Source organism: Metopolophium dirhodum, chromosome 1, assembly GCF_019925205.1.
Source record: "Metopolophium dirhodum isolate CAU chromosome 1, ASM1992520v1, whole genome shotgun sequence".
Lineage (NCBI taxonomy): Eukaryota > Metazoa > Arthropoda > Insecta > Hemiptera > Aphididae > Metopolophium > Metopolophium dirhodum.
Window position 1 is genome coordinate 134,912,794 of NC_083560.1, and position 15,737 is coordinate 134,928,530.

The window sequence follows — 15,737 nt, forward strand, 5'->3', positions numbered from 1 at the left end:
AATCCAGCCCTTGTTAAATAATATAGGTGGGTTGCTCAATAAATGTGTAGTTAATAAAATAGTATTAATTAAATATTAATTATTAAATAGTTTAATAGCATAGTCATATCATAATACAATTATTTAACTGACTCACCTAAAAACTGTAATATTTTATTATATATTTTATATTTAACCACATAATTTTTTGACATGGGCTCAAACCCTACCAATATAGTATAGTCATATATCATTACCTCAACCAATAAACTCACTTGAACAGTAGTATATTAATTACAACATAGTATACATGTACGTTAGTTATGTTACTATTGTCTATTCGAGGAATTAATTTATTACGTACCGTAAAACGGGGTGAATTGCAACAAGTCTTCAGTAATTTGTTTATTATTGATGACGAATATTCAATTTATGTGTTATCACTATGAAAAAATAAGAATTAAATTCTTTGTGATAAATGTTATCTATTGGAAAAAAAATTATTGTTATCGGATTATTTCTACCTCCACAGCAAAATATTTCCTTCGCGCTTATCAATTTACTCATTTTATAACCGCCAAAATCCTAGTTCAGTTGATATTGTTAAAATGTCACTATCACAGTAATTTTTTTTTTCTGAATAGAAAATTTTGTAAATTTATAAGAAATTTACAATACAACAACGTAAGTACATTTTTCAATTAATTATAAATTTTTGAATCAAACATTTTTAGTAGTTAACCAAAAATGGGGTGATTTGCAACAAAAACATAAATAGTACCAAAAATGTGTTGTTTTACACTTTCATGAACCTACTTTTAAAATACATTTTTTTTTCAGATGCCCAGAGTATATATTTCTGATCCCAGAGGGAAACAGTATAGAAAAAGAAATGAAGGTGATTTAAATGCTGCTGCTACTGAAGTTAAAAATGGAATTTCTCTAAGGAAAGCTGCTGAAAACCATAGTGTACATTACTCAACACTCCAAAGATGGGTTAAAGCTAACGGAAAAAGGAGAACAATTGGAGGTCAAACAGTTTTAGATGCAGACATGGAAAATATGATTGTTGAAAGATTAGTGAAATGTGCTGAATGGGGCTATCCCATGGACACTATGGACCTACGAATGATAGTAAAACATATTTGTGATAAAAAAGGTATAGTTATAAAACGGTTTAAAGACAATATGCCTGGTCATGAGTTTGCACTGTCATTTTTAAAAAGACATGCAAAGAGCATTACTCCCAGGATTTGTCAAAACATAAAAAGGGCAAGGGCTGCTGTTTCGCCAGAACAAATTGATAATTATTTTAATAATTTAGAAGTATCAATTGAAGGTGTACCATCATCAAATATTATTAATTATGATGAAACTATAAGATATTAATAAAAAAATAAAATTTTGTTATATTACTTACTATATGGTAATTAGGAGATACACTTTTATATAAATGTATGAAATAATAAAGTGATTTCAAAGACTGAAATTTGTTAAATTTGTTGTATTATGTTAACATATAAGTTTGCTTTATTACTTACTTGCTCATTTGTTTTTTTTATTTTATAAGATATTAATAAAAAATGTAATTTTGTTATATTACTTACTATATGGTAATTAGGAGATACACTTTTATATAAATTTATGAAATAATAAAGTGATTTCAAAGACTGAAATTTGTCAAAGTTTGTTATATTTTTATGTTACTGAAACTTGAGATATTTATTATTTTGCCTATAATAATCAGAAAAAATTGAAAATCATATCAATAAATTCAAAAAATTGCCTATTTTAAAAAAAAAAAATGTATGTAGTGTTTCAATTCACCCATAAATTGTTTTAAATGAATAAAACATGATTTTTAATGCAATGTTTCAATTCACCCCATTCAAAGGTGAATTGCAACAAAGTCAAATAAAAATATATTATAAAAAAACTTTATAAGTTATATTTTTGAATTATACTTATAATGATGAAAAAGGTAACAGCAATTCTAAAAAAGTGTTTTCCTTAACAGTAGTATAAATGCCTGATTTTTAAATGAAGATCAAAGTTGGGTAGAACTCAAAAATTGTTGCAATTCACCCCATTTTACGGTATTAAATAGTTGATTTCATATAATACTCATAATTAAACTTACCGATATTTATATAAGTTATTTCAAATAGTGTAAAGGAGTAGCTTTACGTACTCAATTCATGTATTAGTATATATGTATTATTCTACTCGGAGAGGCAGTTCTCCTTGAGTTGTTATGATCTCCTAGACGTCAACAACAAGTTACGAAGCGGCGGTTGCGAGAATAACAACTTATTGAATCAGCTACATACACCGCCCCGTCCATGCGCAGGATCCATCAAAGGAACCGACATTATATATAGGAGGGCTGGGAACACAGTAAAGACAGATGTACCTGGACCAGCAACGCAGAAGCGACTTCACGTCACTAGCCATATACAGGACGACTACTACTACTACTATTACCACGACGATACTATACATTTCATTTTGTTCTAATAAAACATTGTATTATAAATCTAATTTGACTACTATTATTTTCAAATCATCTACACAGTGAATCCCTGAAGAGGCAGCACGTAACACTGGCGCAGTCGACAGGGTATTCATTCAAAGAAGGCAACCGTCGAAGGCTACAGTCAACAAGGAGGAATTGGTCACTCTTCCAAGGCGACAACTCTGAAGAAGAACCTACACAAATCAAATAAGTCACGTTGCAGCACCATCAAATTCATCAGTATGTCATCGGCATCAAGGAACACCGCTTTATTGTGACTGAATAACTATTTTAAATTTGTTACATAGACGTATGCAACATAATTAAAACAAAAGTATTGTTAAGTAGTCGAGCATAGGTATATTGGTGTATATTTTTTGAATTTATTGAGGGCGGATTATTGAAGTTTATTATTATTTTTTATATTGTTAATTATTTATCAAATAGATTAATTCATTACTTAATACTCATAACTAAACCTACCTACATAAGTAATATCAAATAGTATAGCCATATCATTACACAATTTAACTGCCAGAATTTAATTAAATACATGAAGATCTATTAGTTTATAATTATTGTATTATATAGTACCTGCGTAGTTTTATATCATAAATTACATTACCTCAAACAATCAACTGCCCTAAAAACTGTAATATATTTAGTACTACCTACATCCCAGACAGCAATCCAATATTAGTAAAACTTTCTAGGAATGTGAGAAAGTTTTATTGTCATTTCCACATAATTTTTCAAAGTTCCTATAATCTTCTAACAAAATTATTTGGCCACAAAAGTAACTATCTTCTAATATTTTGTCGAAAGATTCTTAAAACATTAATTCAAAAGATTCTGTTAACATTATTTTAAATTTTTAAAAGATTCTTAAAACATTAATTGAAAAGATTCTGTTAACATTTTTTTAAAAGATTCTTAAAACATTAATTCAAGATTCTGTAAACATTATTTTAAAAGATTCTTAAATCAATATTTCTACATATTCTTAAATTAGGTATTATAATTTTTTCAGTCATATTTACTTTTGGAATATTATGTTAATATTCTAAATAACTTTTCATTTTTAAACTAGTTAAATATTATTATAAATTAATATTATGACAACTTCCATACTCTTAAATTGAGAGAGCTTGAAAGTTACCTCCACCTATATTTAAGTTTGGAATAAAAAAGATAATATGTAAAACAAACTATTTATTTAAGATCTCTTTATTATTATAATAACTTTTTATAATAATTGTATTAATACAATTATTTAATTTATCAATTTAATATCTTTGTTCTTTTTTTCATTTTTCTCTTTAATTCTGAATTTTGCATGATCCAACCAGACCCGAAGTGGAACATCAATTTTTTTATCAGGTACTTTAGCATATTGCAAATTTAATCTCACAGCATCTAAAACAAATTAAATGATTTATTAAAAATGTAAAGAAATAAAGTAAAATTGCAACAATAGCTGTTTATGATCAGCAGGTGAAATATTATTGACAAACACATTGAAGGTTATAAATAGGTAGTAATAAGTAAAGATATTTTTTGTCTGGTAGCTATTGTATATATTACACTATATAGGTGTAATTAAATAATTATAAACTATGAGAGTTGCTAGCTAATATTTATTTAGAAAGAATAGTTTATAATAGGTAATTTAAGCGCATACATTAAGAATATTTAAAAGCTATAATAAATGATACAAAATATAATAAAATAAATGTATATATGTAAGATAAACAATGATTTAAAACAAACTATACAACTACGTGGGCAAGAATGTTAAACTAAAATAGAGGAACCATGAAAATTACCTTTAAATAAATATATCGATGGTTAAGTGCACACATGTGTTAAGTACAAATTTTGTGTAAAATGTGTTATGTAATGAAATAAATATTTCAAATTGTGTATTTTTATGTGCACAAATGAGGTATATGAAATACTCTTGTGACGTCATATAATTGTATAGTCAGATGTTGTATTTGCTCTAGTATCTATCCCATATGTGATAAGAGCACTTATCACATTTGTTCTAGTAATATCATATAATTCATATGTGATAAAAGCACTTACCACATTTGCCACAATGACGGTTATGTAATTTAACACATTTTTCCCAGTAGATAATACAATATTCTATTATAAGAATTTTGTATAAATAATTATGTTTTGCCTGGTATTATTGTATTTGGACAGCACAATCATTCTACATTATCAATATAATGATAATAATATAAATTGTTATTATTTTAATGCGGTATTTTTACCAATAGGTAACTTAATAAAAACGGTTGAAGTAAAATGTTAAATTAATTATAGTACATAATTAAATAGTTATATTTAAAGTTAAACTATATTAAATACAATGACTTCAAGAACTAGAAAATTACTGCAGATGTGTAAAGAAAATAACAAAAATCAAACACTTCACCAAATACAAGTATGAATAATAGTGCTCTTAATAAAAATTGTTACTAAATTATCTTAAATTAAAACAGATATTCAAAATAAGTCTCCACCACACTGTTTTGATTTTGGTTCTGACGATGGTAGTGTTAATTATGATGACTCGGGCTCAAGTGACTATTATGTACCAACATCAATGGCAATTACAGATTCTTCTTGTGATGAAGATGTGAATATGCCAAATAATTTATTCGAAAAAGGTAATTTAAAATTGTATTATAATATGAATAACCTCTTTTAGTCATTAACAATGAATCAATATTAGATATTTAAATCAATCAATATTATTTATAAAATATATCAAACTAATAGTTAGTATACAATTAAATTGATTAATAAAATATTATATTAATAAAGTTTCTTGTTAGTTTAAATACATATTAGATTTATTATAATATAAATTAATATTTACAGATAATTTTTCAAATGATAGTTCAGTAACATCCTTAAATTATGTAGAACTTTCAAACAATCAAACATTAAACTCAAATAATAATGAAGGTATTTTATAAATTATAAGTTTTAATACTAAAACATCATGTCAAATTGTAATATAATTAAATATTATGATAAAATTAAAATTTTGTTTAATAATTAGTATATTAATATAGGTATTGTAGAACATGTTGATGAAGTTGAAAGTCTACTAGAGTCTGGAATTAATGAAATAGAATCAACTGTGCAAAAAAGATCAAAAAAACTTAATAAAAGTAATTGGAAAAGAACAGTATCAAAAAATCTTAGATTGAAAGGTTTAAAATATACCAATAGAAGTGGTAAAAAAATCTCAGAAAAACTTCCAAGACTTGTTGATTGCTCAAAATGCAGGTAAATAAATTGATTTACATTATTAGTATTTTAAATCTAAAGTATTACATTATTAATAAAAATATTTGATTTTTAGGTTTAAATGCAATAATAAATTATCAGAGGAACAACGTTTTATTCTTTGTAAAGAATACTGGAACATGGGAGATGACAAACATCAGAAATTGCTGCTCAGCTCATTGATTATAAATAAACCAGTTAACAGAAGACAAATGAGTAGTATATATATGTATGTTTTGGCTCACTTCATATTATATCAATAAAAGATCACAAAGAAAACAATGTGCAAAAAGATCAGAAAATCTAAATGCAATAATAATTAAAATATTTTTCGCAAAACTTATGAAATTAATTAATTAAATTCCAAATGAAATATTTCTTAAAATATTTTTTAAGAAAATCTAAATACAATAATAATTAAAATATTTTTTAATATAATTGTTCTATTAAAAATAAAAATGTATTAAAAAGAAATTGATATTTAACGCGCACCCAAATAGGGGACGCGTTATTATTATCTATTTTTCTAATCTTTTTGATTTTGATTTCTAATTAGTGTATTGAGATGGTTTACAAAATCATTTCTATCTATATTTGTTTTATAATGTCCCCAAGCTAATGTATCAATACCATTTTCCAAAATAAATCTTTTATCATCATAAACACTTAAAGCTTTTTTGTTTTGTTCTACAGTAAAAATATCATGTTTCTTAGTTCTAAATAAATTTTGTTTAACATATTTTGATTCTTTTGTTAGTAAGCAATTTTCAAAATCATTAAAACATATTTTATTTTCTACAACATTTTTTTTAACACCTTTAGCTTTTTTAACTTCTTTTTCACTATCTAATATTCGATGTGAATATAATTTTGATCTTAAACCTATAAATTCAGTCATAATTGTTTCATTCAATTCATCTTTAAACTTGCCTAAAACTTTTTTGTTAACTAAAGGTAAACCATAAATATTGTCTTTTGGATAATCTGAAGTGTCAAAATGATCTAACATAATTTTCATATCTTGATAAAAATCATTAGTTTTTATTTCTAATATAAGTGAATCTGTATCTGTATATAACAATCTAACTCTATTTCTATATTTTTTCTTTATAATATTATAATAAAATTCATACATTAACATTTTAGATAAATCTAAAATACACATTCCTACATATATTGGTTGTTCGAAAGTTATTTTACATCTTTTCATATGTACTGCAGCTAAATTTTCTGTAAAAATTGTTCTTCGATCAAAATTTGGTTTTGCAATTAATTTTTCTAGTTGGACTGCATTAGAACATAATCTTATATCAACATGATTTCGAACATTCATCATAGTACGTCCATAAACACTGTTGTTCATTAATTTGAAATATTCTTTTTCAAACTCATTCTTAGCTTCTGATCTGAGATTAGTATTAAAATTAATATACACTTTTAACCAAGGGGATTGACTAAATTCTAAAACTCTGTGAATTTTCTCTATTTTTAAACCTAAATTAATATATAATTTTAGTGTTTCATAATGTATTATATATTTTTTCTTGTCATACAAAGTTGTTAATAATTTTGGGAGTTTTTTGTCATCAAAACGTCTTTCCGGTGCTAAAGGGAAATCTGAATGTAGATCATGAAGATCTTTAGGGTAAATTAAATCGACTTCTAAAATATAACCTTTACATGATTCATCAGAAATATTCATTACATTAAAATCATTCAGATTATCAACCCATTTGAAATCTCCAGTAGGTAAATATTTACTCATTGCCCACCCATAAAGATTATTTGCATCCAAGTATTCTAAAAATATTGATTCCTCTTTTTTTTTAAATATATCTCCCATGTATTTATTGTTTGCTTTTGAATACCTTTGACTACATTGAGATAAACCACCTCTTATTCCATTTTCAAACATCAACAATTGATCGACATCTGTTAATAAATCTAATTTTACTTTTGTCATTCTTAACATACTATTCCACGCAAATCCTGGTGTTGTAAAATACCACATAGGATCTAATTTATAATTTTTTAAAGAAATATCTCTAAAATTTTCTATTATATCTGTTAACAATAAAACATCAATCATATTATATAAACTTGTGAATTCACGCATATTTTGTATATTAAACACTTTCCAAATTTTTTGTGAGTTTTCATATTCCTTTTTAGTTATATTTTTATCGGTGAGAGAACTATAAAATTTTTCAATAGGAGGTAAACATGTTTCATTAAATTTTTCTTTACTATCCATATACTCATAGGGATAAGCTAACTTTCTAGTAACTAAATCTAAATGTTCTTCAGGAAAATATTTACTAAGTTCTTTAAATTTATTTTTTAAATTTAATTTCGAATCATTTCTTAAATTATTTGTTAATTTGTCTAAAGAACTAGGTAAAAATTTGAATGAATCTATAAATCTTAATTCTGTAGATAATTTTATGTCTTTACCATTCCTAGTTACTACACGTGATATCACTTTTGAAAAAGAAATATATTTTTCCTCATTATTTGCGAGCAATTTTATTTTTTCAGTATCGTTCCCAAATTCTTTTATAAATAGATGGGCATCATAACCTGAAAGATTATGAAAAACAATTGGAATAAAACGAGGATTTTGGTAATTAAGATTACATATAGAATGTGCTGCTCCTCTATATTCTCCAGTTAAGTGGTTATGATCCCGAACTTTTCTCATATTTTTATTTTTATTTTCTATTTCGTTTTTAAGTTTATCTTCATACAATTTAAATTTTTTAACATCATCAGTATTTTTATAAGATTCAATATCGTCTTTAATTATTTTAAGTTTATCTTCATACAATTTAAATTTTTTAACATCATCAGTATTCTTATAATAATCAATAGTGTCTTTAATTATTTTAAGTTTATCTTCATACAATTTAACCGTTTGAGGACAAAGAACTTGTTTTATAAGATTTTTTATTTTACTTTTTTGTTTCAAAATAAATTTGTTAAATTTACAATATTTTATAATATTTAATAATTTATAATATTCTATAGCGTCTTTAATTATTTTAAGTTTATCTTCATACAATTTAAATTTTTTAACATCATCAGTATTTTTATAATATTCAATAGTGTCTTTAATTATTTTAAGTTTATCTTCATACAATTTAAAATTTTTAACATCATCAGTATTTTTATAATATTCAATAGTGTCTTTAATTATTTTAATTTTTTTCTCTAACATTGGAGGTAAATCTGATAAATATCTTTCACAAATATGACATTTATTAGATTTATTATAATAATTATTTAATTGTTCTGCATTCAATGATTTCATAGGAACTATTTTATCATATATTTCAGAAATACTTATTTCTTCATTTTTCATACATTCATAAAATTCTTTAGCTACGTTTGGACCAGAATATTTTACAGGTGGTTTATAATCACCATTACTATATTTAATATAATAACAAAAATTATTAGGTATATGTTTCTGATAACATTTTGTAAAAGACTCTGTATCATTTGGTTGACAAGTATATATTGGTTGAAGTGTACATTCAAAGTCAGCATAAATCACAAAAGGGACTCTTAATGAATGATTATAATTTTCAAATTCTAAAGTTTTATTATAGGGTTCTGGTAGAATTATTTTAGCTGCTTTATTATTAGTACAATAATGTTTATGTTCATTTAACATATTTTCTGTACCAAAACTATTCAAACACATTTTACAGTAAAATCTTTTTTTAGTATTTTTAGTGTTTTGTCTTCCTACTAGTTTCCCTAAATCTTTAATCCAACAATAATGTCCTTTATTATCCTTATCATCCACTGTCAAATATAATAAATCTATATGATTAGTTTTTTCGATTTCATTCGTTTCTAAAGGTACAATTACTTTGTTATCTAAACAAAACATATTAATAGAAATATCTTTTGTTCTTTTAACAAATTTCGGAACGTCTGTGATTTTTACTGGAAATTCAATATCTTTAAATTCTTTATCAAATTCATGTTCCCATTTTTTATATTTAGTTACTCTATCTCCATTTTTTTCAACAGGATGTAAAGCAGAGAGTATTGCCCAAAGAAAACATTTATCATCTTTATTTTGAACATTTATAATAGCTTTTTTATTTCCAATATGTTAAGGTAATGGAATATATGAAGAACCCTTAAAAGGAACATATTTATTTATATTTATTCCCAAACTTAAAATTTCATGAAGTCTCCATTGAGATTTTTTCATTATAAAATCTTCTTCTTCTTTTACAATTTTAATTTTTGTATTTGTATAAAAATCATTTAAGTTAGAATTTTTTGTTAAAATTTTATTTGGTGTTTTAAAACTTTTTTCCTCATATTCCATATTTTCTTTATTAGTACCTCTCTTATATATAGCATACAACCAAATATTTACTTTTAAATTTGTTTGTTTTATTTTTTTTATTTTTAATTCTTGTTTAAGTCGTCCTATTACTGGATTATCTAAACGATTTAAAAATGTTTGTATATCTTTAATACCCATATTATTTTTAATAATATAAGTTTTTAATCTACTTTGAAATGCTGTTTCTTCATTTTTTAAAATAGGTCGAATCGTGTTGTTTATTTCAAATATTTCTTCATTAAAATTAAAAACTCTATGTGATTTAGGTATTATCTCTCTTGATATTCTTGGTCTTATACCATTATTTTGATGACGAATAGACTGTAAATGTTTAGACCAACTGTTGTATTTAACTGTTAGCTTACAAATATCACAAGTTTTATCTGTTTTTGGTATTCTCTCTTGTTTTGTTCTTACATTTTTTGTTGTTGTACCTCTGTATGTTCCTCTAAATCGAGGTATAATTGTTTGATCTGGATCATTGTTTTGATGACGAATAGATTTCAAATGTCTAGACCAATTTTTGTAACTAACTGTTAAGTTACATTTTTCACAAGTTTTGTTATCCATTTTATTATTGTTAACATTTCCTTTAACACTTGTTTCAATTTTTTTATTATCCATTATTTATTATAGATAATATTATTATTTTTTTACATTCAATTTTTTAATAAAAATAATTTTTATTAAAAATAATATTTAAATAATATTAAGATCCCATACTAAATTCACACATTTTAATATTTCCTAAATCTTGAACAATCTTAATATCGTCTAGATAATAGTGATTATAATCATCTGTTGCAATAATTTGATCATTGGCTATATGACAAAGTTCTAACCAAGTTGGTGAATGTAATAGTTTAGAAACATAAGGCTTTCCATTTCCAAAACCATCATCTCCTTGATTAATAATGAAAATATTTCCATCAATTGGAATTTTATTTAGATTATATTTAATACTCTCAGAATATTCATAGTATTCAAAAGCACAAAATTTCACATAACATTTATTATTTTTTTTTTGTATACTTTTTTTTATTTCATTTCGCATTACTTTCAAAAAATTAAAATTTTTTAGTCTATATTGATTAATTGGTACACCATTATATTTTGTATTAACTCTACAAGGTAAAATTGTTTGATCTATATCATTTTTTTGATGTCGAATAGATTTCAAATGAGCAGACCAACTTTTGGAACCAATTGTTAAATTACATTTATCACAAGTTTTAGCAGGATATATTTTTTTATTTAATACATCCATTTTATTATTGATATCAATTTCTTTAACTAAAGATTCAATTTTATTTAATCCTTCCATTCTTTATTATAGAAAATATTATTTTTTTTTTTACATTCAATTTTTTAATAGAATAATTTCTATTAAAAAATATCATTTAAAATTTTGTTTTTTGTAACTCTTGGTTATAAAAACTCCCTATAATCTCTTCATTGTTTAAATCTATAATTTTATAAGTAATAGGATTTGTGTATAAAATTTCATTAACTATAAATATTTCTTTTGTCCAATTATTACTATATTTATTACCAAATGTTTTTTTAGAAGCTGTTATTCTTACTCTATCACCTACACTAAATTTAATTTTTGGTTTAGGTTTGTTTTTTGTAGAAAATAATTTATGAAAAACATCATCTTCGTTAGATTTATTTACTTCACAAGGTCTCATACCAATAGATCGATGTATGTCTTTGAAATTATATTCATATATTAAACTTTTTAAAATTTTAATCCAATTTTTAGAATTTGTAACTTCGAAATGTAATCTCATTTTACTGTTTAATGTTCTGTTAAATCTTTCAATAATTGACGATTTTTCTTCATTTTGGGTGTGATACATTTTAATTCCATATTCTTGCAAAACTTTTTTAAAATGTTTATTTTCAAATTCCAAACCTTTATCTGCGTGGAGTAATTTTGGTGCTTGATGATTTTGTGATATAGCTTGTTTTATTATTTTTTGAAATGTTTCTGAAACATTAATTCCATCTTTCTTTTTGAGTTCTAAAGCCCAAGAAAATTTTGAAAATGTATCTATAACAGTTAATATATAAGAATAACCCTCATTTTCATCAGAATAATTTCTCATTATAACTAAATCAGCAGCCCATAAATCATCAATACCTTTAGTAATTATTCTTCGTTTAGGAAATTTTTTTCTAACTGGTTTATGAAGTTCTTTAGCTAATATCATTTTATCTGTATCATTTAATTTTTTATTGGAAATATTATGTCCAATTGTAGGATTTTTTATAAATTTACTTTTATTTGTGTTACAGTTGAAACATTTTGATGAAATTCTCCATCTACCATTAACTGTTTGAATTTTAGTTGCATTAATATTTTTTGTTTGAATTTTACATTTAAGACAATATATAGTTTCGTTCATTTTTTATATTTATATTGAAAAAAATTTTTTAAATAGAAAATTTTTAAAAAAATTATTGAAAATAAGAAAATTTATATTTTCTAATATAAATAAGAAATGGAAATGGAAAACTTTAAAGATGCTTTAAATAAAATGAACAATGGATATACATTTATAAAATTTAATGATTTGGAACAAGGAAAACCATACACAGTAAATAAGTTCATAAAGATTGATACAAAGTTTGGAAAAAGAGTAAGTGTTGTATTAAACGATGAATATATGTTAAATTTACCAGAAAGATATAAGAATGAATTTACAGAAAACAAAATAACATGGTATAATACATGTTCGGAAACAAAATTGAATCTTATTTATAATTGTGAAAAAATTTTAAAGAATGGGAAAACAAGACATGATTTTAATTTTAAATAAAAAATAAATTTACTTTTATAAATGGTATTTATAAAAGTTAAAAAGGGTTGTATTAATTTAAACAAAACTATTCACAATGATGATGGTGATCATTTTTTAGGTCTCTATTCAATAGTTTTGAAAGGCAACAATTTTATTAATATTGAATCAGACTGTTGTATAAAAATTAAACAGAATATAATACATATAAAAACAGGTAGATATAGTATTGAACAATTGAATAAAGAAATAGAACCACTTATTATATCATTTTCTGATGAAACTAATAGAATTACAATTAAATCTCCTTGTTATTATAAATTAGATGAAAAATTAAAAAAATATTTAGGTTTCGAAAACAGTGAAATTGATTTTTCAATGACAAGTGAGAAAAAAATGTATCATCCTATTGATGGTGAATATTATATAAATATTGAAAAAGAATGTGAATTTAGATTAGGTCGAAATGGTCAAATCCCACTAGGTACAATATCTATAGGTATTTATTCAATAGGCGAAATTGAAAATTTATTTAATTCATTCGGAACTAAATTTGTGGCTAATTTTCCTAAAATAAATCTTGAAATAAATAACAATTTATTAAAAATAACTGCTTCAATCGGTCTGTGCTTTGATGAATATTTGTCAAATTGTTTAGGTTTTGATTTTATAAGACGTTTGTTCCCTATTAATAAAACATGGCCTAAATGGAAAGAAATAGAATCAGGTGTTGAGCATATACACTCAGATATTACTCATACGGTAATAGGAAAAAAAAATCCAAAATTTTACACTCAAGATTTCTTAAAAGAAATAAAAGGTATTATTTCTAATGAAAATAGTAAAATAGAATTAAAAGGAAATTATTCAATTAATCATTTAAATAGTTTATTCAATTCGATTATGAAGTTTGAAAATAATAGTGATTGTATTAAAATAACAACAAAAGATTATTTTTCATTTGATAAAGATTTAAATTTAAGTTTAGGATTGAATGATACAATACATACACATTATGGAGAAAATTCATCATTAAATAATAACAACAAAATATTAGAAGTACATTGTAATATAATTGAAGAATCTATTACACATCATATTGATGAGCTATCTCATTATGATGAAGTTTTATTTTTATTTCAATATAATTCTAATAGTGCTTTGATTAAACCTCATAAAATGATATATAGACCAGTGAGTAAAAATCGATTTCAAAAGATAAAAATTTATATTTTAGATTTGAAAGGTAATATTGTTAATTTTGATGAAGAATTTATTGGTGTTCTTGATCTAATCAAAAAATAAATATGAAAAGTTGGCCTCGGAAATTCCGAGGGCAACTTTTTTTTCAAGATAAAATATCTTGAAAAATTAAAGTATGGAACGATTTTTTTTAAAAACTTTCATCAACTATTGCACTAGCACTAGAAATTAAACAAACATAACAAATTGTGTTCTCAGGTAAATTTTTACTGAAATCTACGTTTAAAATTAGTGTACAGTTGGTGACCGCAATTTGACTTTGATGTCTACTCATGTTAACAACAAAAAATGGTCTCTTTTTAAACATTTGTTTATCTAAATACATTAATGGATTTTCTTCATGTGATTTATAATAGGTTTTTTTATAACTCATATGATCTTCATATGCTTGACAAAATTTCATATCATTAAAATCAAGATTTTGCAATTCATTAGGATATTTTTTTCCATTAACTTTAAAAGAATAATTTACAACATTACAATCATCAAAAAAAGCAGCATTACTATCTTGATTGTCTAGTTTATTTTTTTGAAAATAAACAACACCAAAAAATGGATGTTCATTATTTCGATAATTAGGTGATAAATCGCATCTTATATTTTTTCCAGTAAGATTTCTGATTTCAATACATTGCCATTTTTTAAAATCTAAAATAAACGGTTTCTTAATTAATTCATCAACTATTTGAATTTTTGTTATTTCATCATATTCTATTGTTTGCATTTGAACTTTTAATTCTAAAATATTAACTTTACCACGTTTTGCTTTAACATTTTTTGACTCTGCTGTAGCTTCAGTGATTGTTTCTAGAATCAATGCATCATCATCAGTGTTTCTTGTAAAAATTATTTCAAATCTAGCATTGTAAATTTGTTTTATATCTTTCATTGACCCTAAACCTAAGTGTGATAAAGGAATGATGAGTTCGACACTTCCTCCCCCTTCAGATGTAGATTGAAATCCTGAATTTTGTGTAGGACCATTTCCATCAACAGCATAACTCATATAACCTTTTACTGTACTTAGTCTTCCAGTATTCTCACTTTCATCTATAATTTTATTATTTAATTTAATTGTAATTTTTTGAAACAAAAATGCTCCACCATTATCAGATAACATAACATTAGATTTTGCTGGATATTTAGTACCATCTTCTTGTACATATTCAAGTAATAAATAAAGTTTTGAATTTTTAACATTCAGAAATTTATCTTTACCATCTACTATAACTATTGTATTTCGGTTTGGTTTATTTAATTCTGTTGTGATTTGAGGTATATAACTTTCATATTGGCTATTTATTATATAATTATCATATTTATTTAAAATATTTTCCATTTTCTTATTTATATTACCAAATATATATTTTTTTTTAAATAAATGGATAAAGTAAAAGTAAAATTTTTTATTGAAGATGAAAATAAAAAAAAATCTTTATTTGAATTACCTTCACGTGTTTTAATTATAGGACCATCTGGTTGTGGTAAAACAAACTTG